At 41.8% G+C, this 9,814-nt stretch overlaps 1 protein-coding gene across 4 annotated transcripts in view; it reads right to left on the bottom strand.

Annotated features, from left to right (window-relative positions):
• The window catches only part of tmem108 (transmembrane protein 108), a 55,892-nt gene that overhangs the window by 38,015 nt on the left and 8,063 nt on the right, over nucleotides 1–9,814 (bottom strand). Inside the window, exon 1 of one of the 4 annotated variants that reach the window (XM_085172168.1) lies at nucleotides 194–6,535. The exons of the other annotated variants lie outside the window; for them this stretch is intronic. The gene's annotated coding sequence lies outside the window, so the exon portion shown is untranslated. Of the gene's footprint in view, nucleotides 1–193; nucleotides 6,536–9,814 lie in introns of those variants that run through there. 4 annotated transcript variants of the gene reach the window in all.

The following is a 9,814-nucleotide window of genomic DNA, read 5'->3' on the forward strand; positions in this document are numbered from 1 at the left end:
TGGGCCCCAAACACAGTTTCAGGAGAAACAGCAGAGCATACACCTCAGAATCTCCAGGACTTTCCACGCTCTGTACACACATTCCTGATTTTACCTCTTGACGCAGCCTCTTGTATCATGACAATGGCAGGAACGAAAAGCAGTGGGGATGTTTTTTGGAGGCATGGAGGGGGTTTGGGGGGGTGTATTGTACCTCGTTTCCTTGAGTGGTGCAGCAGAGATTGCTGAGAGCCAGCTGGGACGAGCGAACAAGAGTAGCAACATCCGTACAGAACATCCAAGGTCCCCAGATTTCCCGCCGGGTGATGACCACGTGTCCGGAGCCCAAACAGCAAGAGAGACGGAGGGAAAGATGTCGCATTGTTCTCCTCTCTCCTCCTCCTCCTTCCCCCCCTCACCCACCACCATTAGTGAGACGGATTAACTCCAAGAGCTTCTAGTGTAGAGTGTGTCTGGCTCGCTGTATGCTGATACACACACAGACACTGCATCAATTAGACCTATTGTTATTCAGAGTGACAGGCGAAGGCAGATGCGCTCTACAACAACACGACCAGGACAATTGGCCTGAAGCGGGAGAATTTACTTATGGATGAGCACCCCGGTTTCTCAGTTCACTAAACAGACTAAAGCTCTAATAAGGCAATTAAAGACTAAAACTGTGCGTACTGCAGCACCCAAACATGCCCGTGAAGGGCACACCCTAAGAGCACCCTAGAGTCCTCACAGGGGTGACCTCCCCCTTCCAGCCACTACAGGAGCGAGCAGAGCAGCTGTAATGACTTGAATCAACATCTCCTGCAGCTCTGGGGCTGATGTTCACTCAGAGATGACAGATGATATGATGGCTTGGAGGCCTGACAGGGTTGACATTTTAAAGTGAGATCCTGCTGATGCTGGTCTAGTGGGAGTCCGGTTGCAGTGCAGGAGGTGTCAGAGAGGAACATGTTTGACACAACATTTGGATCGATATCACTGAGCAGAAAGCGCCCGACGATGCTGGCGCGGTAATCAGGAAAGCAGCAAACGACAAATTAGAAGTGGCAGAAACTGACAAAGTATCAAGCAGGTGTTTTCTCTCTCTCCAGTCATGGGAAAAGAGCAGATCCACGATCCATCACAGTTTGCAGATTTCTGCCCACAAAATGACAAACATGATCCTGACCCATTAGGTGATCATCGTGTACAGGTTTCACTGAAATCTGTACACAATGAGGGGCAATCCATTCATCAGTCTTTCTTCCAATTGAACTATAAATGACTATTTTCACTAACAAATAATGAAAAATGGAAAAGACATTTACCATCTTAGTTTGTCTAACTGCACATTTGTTTGTGCGGGAGTTTAAGTACCACAGGATCTTGTTCGCCAGTAAGGGGAGAAGAGGGCGAGAGATTGGCAGACGGGTTGGGGGCACGGCTGCAGTGATGCTGATGGTGAATAGGCAGGCGAGCATTAAAAATAAAGCTCTCAATTTACTGGTCGATCTGCATTCCTGCCCTCACCTATGGTCACAAGCTCTGGGTAGTGACCGAAAGAACAAGATCGCGGATATAAGCAGTGGAAATAATTTTTCTCTGAAGGGTGGCTGGCCTCCTCCTCCACCTTAAAAAACCTACCTGAAGAGCTCAGACATCTGAGAGGGGCTCAGAGGAGAGCCACTACTCCTCCGCATCAAAAGGAGCCAGTTTAGGTGGTTCGGGCATTTGATAAGGATGCTTCCCAGGAACCTCCTGGGTGACGTGTTCTGGGCATGTCCCACACATTACATCTCTCTTAGTGATCCCCCAGATAGACTGATGCTCCTGCGAGTCGTTCCCAGATAAGTGGAAGAAAATGTTTATATACAAGTTGTTTAAAAAACAGATGTTCCTTGAATGACCAATTGAAGCTGTATCTAAATGAAGTCAGTCCATTCCCATATTGAAATGGATTAATTTTTTACATGACTCTGTATGAAATCTTAAAGAATACAGGGTCATAAGAGGACTGGCGCCTATCCCAGCTGCCAGAGGATGAAAGATGGCTTCTCCTCTAAAAATCCAAGTCGCTAAATTGGACCTCTCATCAGGATGCAACTTTTGAGAAATATTTTTATCCAATTATCTGATGAGTCACATGACTTGCTGTGCGGTTTGCTGTACTTCCAGGAATAAGTCTGTGCTCTAGTTTGTTTAGTGAGTGAAATTTAATGTTTATTTTATTTGTACAATAGTGTGCAAAGGTCTTGAGCCGCCCCTCATTTCTTTATACTTTGCTTCCAAGGAGGCAGACTTTCTTGTCGTTATTTTAAAAGTGTTCTCGAGCAGCAGCTCTCCAGGTTTTCTGAAGGTCTCTCAGAGTTTTGTTCCTGACCATTTCAGAGGAATATTTTTGTTGGAAAACTGCTTAGCATGGACCTATGAGATACTCAATCTTTAAAAAAGTACCTAACTCAAGGGATGAACCAGTGATGTATCTACAAATAAAAGACAACTTAGCAAAGAACCCATTTTAAATAGTATCTTTAGGCACTTTGTTACTCACAAAAACACAATTTGTTCTAATTTCTTTATATGAATCTACAAAAAAAGCCAGTTTGACAGGCATACAGTTGTGTTTTTCTACCAACACAATTATTCCTAAAGAGCTTTTAGCGGAATACTTGGCATTTCTCCAGCAGAAAAATATCAGAAAGTCGTGTCAGTTAATCCATCTACTGTTCACTGAAGCCTGATCAGACATGGTCTCAGTTGGTGGCTTCCAAGAAGCCAGTCTTAAAGAAGGGAAACAGGAAGTAAACTTAAGGTATGCCAGATATGCAATATAATATACAAGATCTGGACTGAAAATCAGTGGCAACAGCGCTGATGGAATGATGAATCCACATTTGAGATATCTGGTTGAAATCTGTAATTGTCCATATATGTTGAGGAAGTCAGGAGAGAGGTACAACAATGAGTTTCTACAGCTATTTGTAAAACACAGTGGAGGCTTTGTCTTAGCTTGGGGCTGCATTTCACCCAATGGTGTTGGAATTATGAACACAGAAAAGAACCAACAGACTTTGATCCACCATACAGTACCATCTCAAACGCATCTGATTGGGAACAGCTTCATTTTTGTATGTCAATGTCCCCCTCAAAAAACATCTGCCAATGGAGAAAAGCACAAAGTGGAACAAAATCAGTCATAGATTGGCCTCCTGAGAGTCTGCACCTCAGCATTACTGAAGCAGTGTGGAATCATCTTGACAGAAAACAGAACAAATGACAGAAACAACCAGAAAGAAGAGCTTTGAAGGTCCTTAAAGAAGCTTGGGGAAATATTTCTGAAGCCTGCTTAAAGAAATGTCAGGAAAGGTTGTCTAAGAGATTTCTGGCTGTGTTAAAGAATAAAAATGCTCCAAATACAGACTGTCAAGCTTGTTAGAAGTGAACACATTGTTTTTGCTTTACACACTGTATGTCCTGTATGTCTGCACATTTTAACATTCCCAATTCTCCAAAGCAAAATATAAGGAAATGAAGGGTGGTTCAAGACTTTTGCACAGTACTATGTTCTATCCCCTGTTAGCAGATATTTCTGTCTGTGTTGCACGCATACTTTGTGCATTTTATTAACCAGCTAACTGGCGTTAGCTAATAACTTGACACTTAACCTTTAAGTTAAAATGTGTTCAAGTCTGGGTCCAAAAAACAATACTGCAATGGCCAAAATAACAAATAAATGGGTGATGTTACCATAGAAACTTCTATCTTGCATTTATTAATTGACTGTTTTTGATCAATAGTCTATTAGACAAACACTTAAGCATAAAATGTACTGCACTAAAGCCTTCATGAAACATCTAGCGCCTTATAAATTCTCAATTTTGTGTGCCTAAAATGTCCAATTACACGCAGCCACTATTTCCTTCGTTGACAAAAATAATCCTTGCGAAACCGGGTTGATAATTGCTGTCCTGCTTACAGTGTCAGGCCGAACTGCTGTGAACAAAACAAGCCAATTATTCTGAAACCATTTTGATTTTTTCTTCAGAACACACAGGATCTGAGCCTTGCTAATAAGCCTCGCTTTCATAACTCCAACACCCCAAACCAAGAGAGCACAAGTTATAACAGGATCCGTGTGCTGAGTAACACAATGATGGTGGTTATTTTCACTGAGGTTTGGAGCTCCATTTAACCTGACGCAAGAGGATCAAGATTAGGGTGCAAGCGCCTTAGAGGAACATTTTTTAAATACATGGGCTTGTTCCTATAGGTGTGAAGCAACATCAACAACTGAAGAAATTGATGCACGTACTGTATAAGTGGCTTTAGGATGGATTACACTCAAACAATATCCATCAAATATCTCCCGCTGATGCCAATCTGAAAAATAATGAAGCAATCAGTGCAACCACTCAGCATGCTAATTACCAACGCCAGCCCAGGACACCCACCGGCAGCTTCTCAGAGTGTGTGTATGCGCACATGTGACAGTTTTAAAAATGCTCTCCAGGAGAAAAATGCCTCACCAATAGACATTTAATTACCAGAGGATGAGGTGCTTCGGTTCTCCCGTGCCATTATTCACGGCTGAATTAATGAATAGGTAAACAGCAGAGGAACAAGGCAGACTCTGCGTGGTTTGGATGATATCTGCAACACCCCTGCTCACACAGTCAGCAGTGTTTATTATGAATGAAGAAGTGGTTAAAAACAAGGGATGGAGCAAGAACTGTGGGTGCTTCAGACAGTTTATGATTAAGTGATGAACCACAGATGGTCCACGCCTCTTAGTTTTTACATGAAACAGGTGAGAAAATTAACAGTGTTTAAAAAATGATTGCTGTTTTCATCGGATAATTACACGGGATTATCATACATTTTTAAGACTCCCATCGGGAGACAAATATGGAACGAGTGACAAATTACAGGAAAATCTGCACGAAAATAGTTAACAAGCGACTGTAACTAAGTAACTGGAGGAATAAACACGATTTTTAATCAAAAAAATTATACTGCGATAAATTTGTCATTAAACTTTGAACTCAGAGGTTTGTTTGCTGGACATGAATGGCAACTTTCATGAGGAGTCATCAAAAAGACAGTTCGGATCTGGAAAAACACCCAAACTGTGAACAACATACGAACCACCAAGGCTCAAGCCTGCCATGAACTGGTAGAGTATGGACCAAGAAGGAAGATCTTCCTTCAAAATACCTTCAAGCTTGCCTAAAATGTGCAGCTGCTCGCTTGGACAAGTCAGATCCTTCTGGAACACCGTACCAACTGTTAAGCATGGTGGTGGTAGCATCATGCCGGTGCTACTGCACCATTGCACAAAGTGGAGGGAATAATGAAGGAGGGCGACCTCCAAATTCTTCAACTTAACCTCAAATCAACAGTTAAATGGTTAATGGGCACAGTTCGGTTTCCCCATAGGACAATGATCCCAAACTGGAATCAAAACTGGCTTTGGAATGGATGAAGCAGGTTAACATGAATCAAAACCTAATTTATATGTTTCATAGTATTTCCCTCCACACAAGATTTAGTTCAATACATTTTTTGTTTTCTGGACTTTCAGCTTCAGGATCTCTGACATCCAGTTTCCACTATTTATAGGCCAGTTAATTAATCTAGTAAAGTATCAGTTTAATAAATGATACATATACAGCCAGTACTTTAGTCAGTGTACTGGCTTACTCTCTAATTTACACTTTTGATTAGGCAAATTTAAGGCTTTTCCTTTAGAGTTGCTCAGATGTCATTCTGACCTTGGATGAGGTTATGTAAAAGATTTACATAAGTGCCTCTCGTCCATGCAGTGGAGCTGGGGCAGCAGTTGTTTCATTTTAACAATGATTTTGTAAGTAGAGATTTTAAGTTAGGTCAAGATTTCTGCTAAAGTAATGACATAAAAACAGCAAATCTACAGTTTTTTTTTGAAAGTATGTTCAGCTCACTCCACATATTTTCAGGGCTGAATATTGTGAAAAATGACCTATAATTTACCAGCAAGTAGGTGCTTGAGTTCTGATCTCTGCACACCTAAATCTAAATGTATCAGTATATATTTGTCTTTATATGTACACAACAACCAAAATAACTCACGAACTCCTTTGATGACCAGTGAACAAAATGATTGATATTAGTCTTTGTTAGCTGCTCTCGGCTTGCATTTATTTTTTGGAAGAAAATTCCAGGGCTTACCAATGAGGAGAGTGACAAAAGCAAACAAACTGCTCCAGACAAAATGAATGTCAATGGCATTCCAGTGGCCTGTTTACAGCTATCGTAGTTAAATGTCAAATGGTTGGCCCTGCGGGGAGACCGAGCTGGCTGGGAGCAAATTTGTAGGTGTCTCCATGTCTCTGCCTCCATCATTCCACCGCTTCTCTCTTCTCTGTGATTCTAGACATGGGACAATATGGTGGCATGAGCAGTAGCATCTATTATTAGTTGAAGAGTGAAGAATGGAGCGAGTCCCCAGGGGAAGGCAGAGGTGGCAACCAAACCTCACTGACATTATTTTAATTGGTTTGTTATTTGTTTGCGTCTCAATTTAAATGTCATGTTTCGGCTGTGTACAGGCAGGAGAAGGACCCAAACGCAAAACTCACAACAATGAAATTAAACTCAAAAAGCTGCTTTATTGCAGAATGGACCGAAAAATATAACAAAACTGAACTGGGGCATGGATAACCTGACACACAGGGAAACACAGCCATGAGGGAGACTACGACACTGACAAAGAGAAACACAGGGCTTAAATACACAGAGGGATAACGAGGGAATGAGACACAGAAGGAGAGCACAGCTGGGAGAAATCAGGCTGGACGAGACAAGGGAAGCAAAACTAGAAACACTCACATGAGACGTGGACCTTCAAAGTAAAACAGGAAACACACTGACTGAACTCAAAACATGTAAACTTAACAGCAACTGAGACAGAACATAGGGAGCTGAAACATGGGACAGAAAGGCAAAGTAGACACAACATGAACATAACGACGCCCACAGGGAAAGAGGAAAACAGACCACCAAAGCACAGGACCTCTTTCAAAATAAAATAGGAAACAATGAAACACTGACATGACTACATGGACTTGACAACATAAGAAACAGACATGAAACACATGAAGGATAAGGGAGACTTAACACAAGGGTTGAAAACACAAGAGGGAGCTAATAAGCAAATGAACATAAGAAACCTAATAAGCTTAAAACACTATAAACATCAAAAGAACTAAAACTCAAAACACTGGGTCATAAGACCCAGGATCGTGACATTAAAGAACCATTCCAGTGGGTTTTTTGCACATTGTTTCTGTTGATAACTATAACAACACAGCTAATCATAATCTAAAACATGCAAACCAAACTGTCAATTTCTTACACATTCCAGACATTCACTACAGTCTGTAAATTAAATTTACATGTTTTAAGCTGTGGAAGTCGGCCTCAGCAATATCAGCAATTCAAATAGTCAATGGATGAATAAATGTCATCTGTGCTTTGGAGCGCAAACACAAAAAATTAAACCCAGGTGGAAGGAGAGGAGGCAGAGAAATGGTCCAGCTTTTATAACCTGGAAGGCCTGAGGGAACTGAATTACTTGACACGTGAGCCAGTTACATTCTAAGGTTGGGATTATGCTGTGCACACACACAGCTGCAAAAACCACAGGTGCTTTGTTGTTCTTGTTATAATACCTTGTTCTTGCTATGCTCCTTAGCGTGCTACTTAGTATAACTGCGTTGTCACAAAAAGCTGAAGAGCTTGCAGGCGTCCACGAGTCCAATCACGACCCTCGCATTCTTGCGGATACAGAAAATATTCACTTCACACTACCAATGCAGAATGGCTTCAAATCATTTTCGATAAAGTCAGTGACATGAAGCTACAAACGGGCAGCTGACCAACTATGTTCAGCAGTGCAAAGATGCAAGGAAGCTTCAGCCATCAAATGCTTCAATATTCACACACAGGAAGCCCAGGGATGATGTTGAGAATTGCTACAGCTGCAGGACTTGGTGCCAACATAGCTGCTGGTTGTTCTATAATTTTGATGCTTGTAATATAACTTTAGCATCGCATTTCAGAGGAGGGCTAGGACCATAGACTGTGTATAAAAGATGCTGCATCTTCCTGGTCTGAAAGGAGAAGCCTGTGTGAGTGGATTTAGCATGCATTTTTTTAAATGGCCAATTAATTGGTTGCAAAAAAGAACTCGGGCTGTCTATGAGAAAATGACTCTCGGGCCCTTGCTCTTTGACCTCAGCAAACACTTTCCTGACTTCCTGGGCTCATTTCACTAGTTTAAAGTCCTACTACATAAAACATGCTGTCTCTGTCCCCACCGGAGACGTCAAAGCAGCATCCACCCTGGAAGCGATCCACAGCGACGGAGCGACCGGAGACTGTAGAAAACTAATGGCATTCAACAACGGGGCAAATAACTGCTGGCGGCGCAAAGTGGGCGGGACCTGAGATAAACTCTTCCTACTTCAAAATGCTCCCACAAGTACTTAGAGAGGATTTGGGATGTGTGCTCATAACATACTGATTTAATATTTATTTTAATTTTACCTTTTAAAATTGCATCTTAAACTTCTGTGCTGCTATATCTCTATAGAGAAGGAGAAAAACAGGGTTTGCTCATTGGCTAACAAATTTTCATTAAAATTGTCATCGTCAACACCCGGACCAGCACTTCATTAATCGATGGGAGACATCATAGAGCCTCAGATGTTTGGAAATGAAACAGTCATGTAAAAATACTATGAAAATGAAGGAGCCAAATACTGGTCTAAACCTGTCTCTCTCTATACATATATATCAGTACATATAAATAATTGTTTATATGGTTATTTTTGTTGTTTTTTAGTTATGTCTGTGCAACTCAGTTCAAATAAAATCCCATTGCGCATTCACTAGCAGTTAGCATCCACACTCAGTGCAGAAGACTATACAATACAGTACTATACAATTAACTTACTGTTAATGGATTAGATGTTTGCAACACACAGGGGTTCGAATGCAAAAATATGGTTATTACAGCAGCAGCAGATGCATAAACTCTCATTACAGCGCTGAAAGGGAGCAGAAAAAGAACTGCAGTTACTACAGCATGTTTGACATATCGAGCTGCAGTGTGTTTACAGCCCAAACAGCCCGTGGAGCGACCAGTGAGTCCAATTTATTTGCGGCTTCTGACAAACTCAAAACGTCAAGTCATCCCTTCTCCCCAAAGGACACCCTCACTCTCCTCTTTTGCGAGGGAGCAGAGGGGATGAGAGGAGGGGAGTCGTTCCAGCAGCTTTAGCGGCAGTTTCATTGTGTTCGTGCTGCCTTTCATTCACTGCACTGCTATTCTGTATATGAGATAATCTGGGTGTGAACATGGATCTTGTGGGCGAGCGGTCCCGGGACTTCAATTTGTCGGGGTGGAAATGTGAAAGACGGACAAGGCTCACATCAATTTTTTAAACCGGCCTTGTTTATTAAAAAAACAAAACTGATATCTGTCCAGTTGCTGTCCAGTCAGATTTTGCTGTTGCTACAACGCTGCTGCTGTCTGCTGTCAGCTCCAGCATCAACATCCTCCCCACACAATAAAGCCACAGTCTCCATGGTGATGTACCTGACACCGTTACCAGCATCACAAACACATTCACAAACAAACACACACAAAACAAACAAAATCCCACTGTGTCACTTGACAGCTTTTTTTTTTTTTTGCCGCTCTGTGTATAGTAATTAATTTGCGGGGTCGCCTCGCTCCATCTCATTCTCTATTAATGCCGTCTCAGATTACCAGGCAGCTTTTTAGCCTCCTGAA

Source organism: Neolamprologus multifasciatus, chromosome 9 (genome assembly GCF_963576455.1).
Source record: "Neolamprologus multifasciatus chromosome 9, fNeoMul1.2, whole genome shotgun sequence".
NCBI classification, from domain to species: Eukaryota; Metazoa; Chordata; class Actinopteri; order Cichliformes; family Cichlidae; genus Neolamprologus; species Neolamprologus multifasciatus.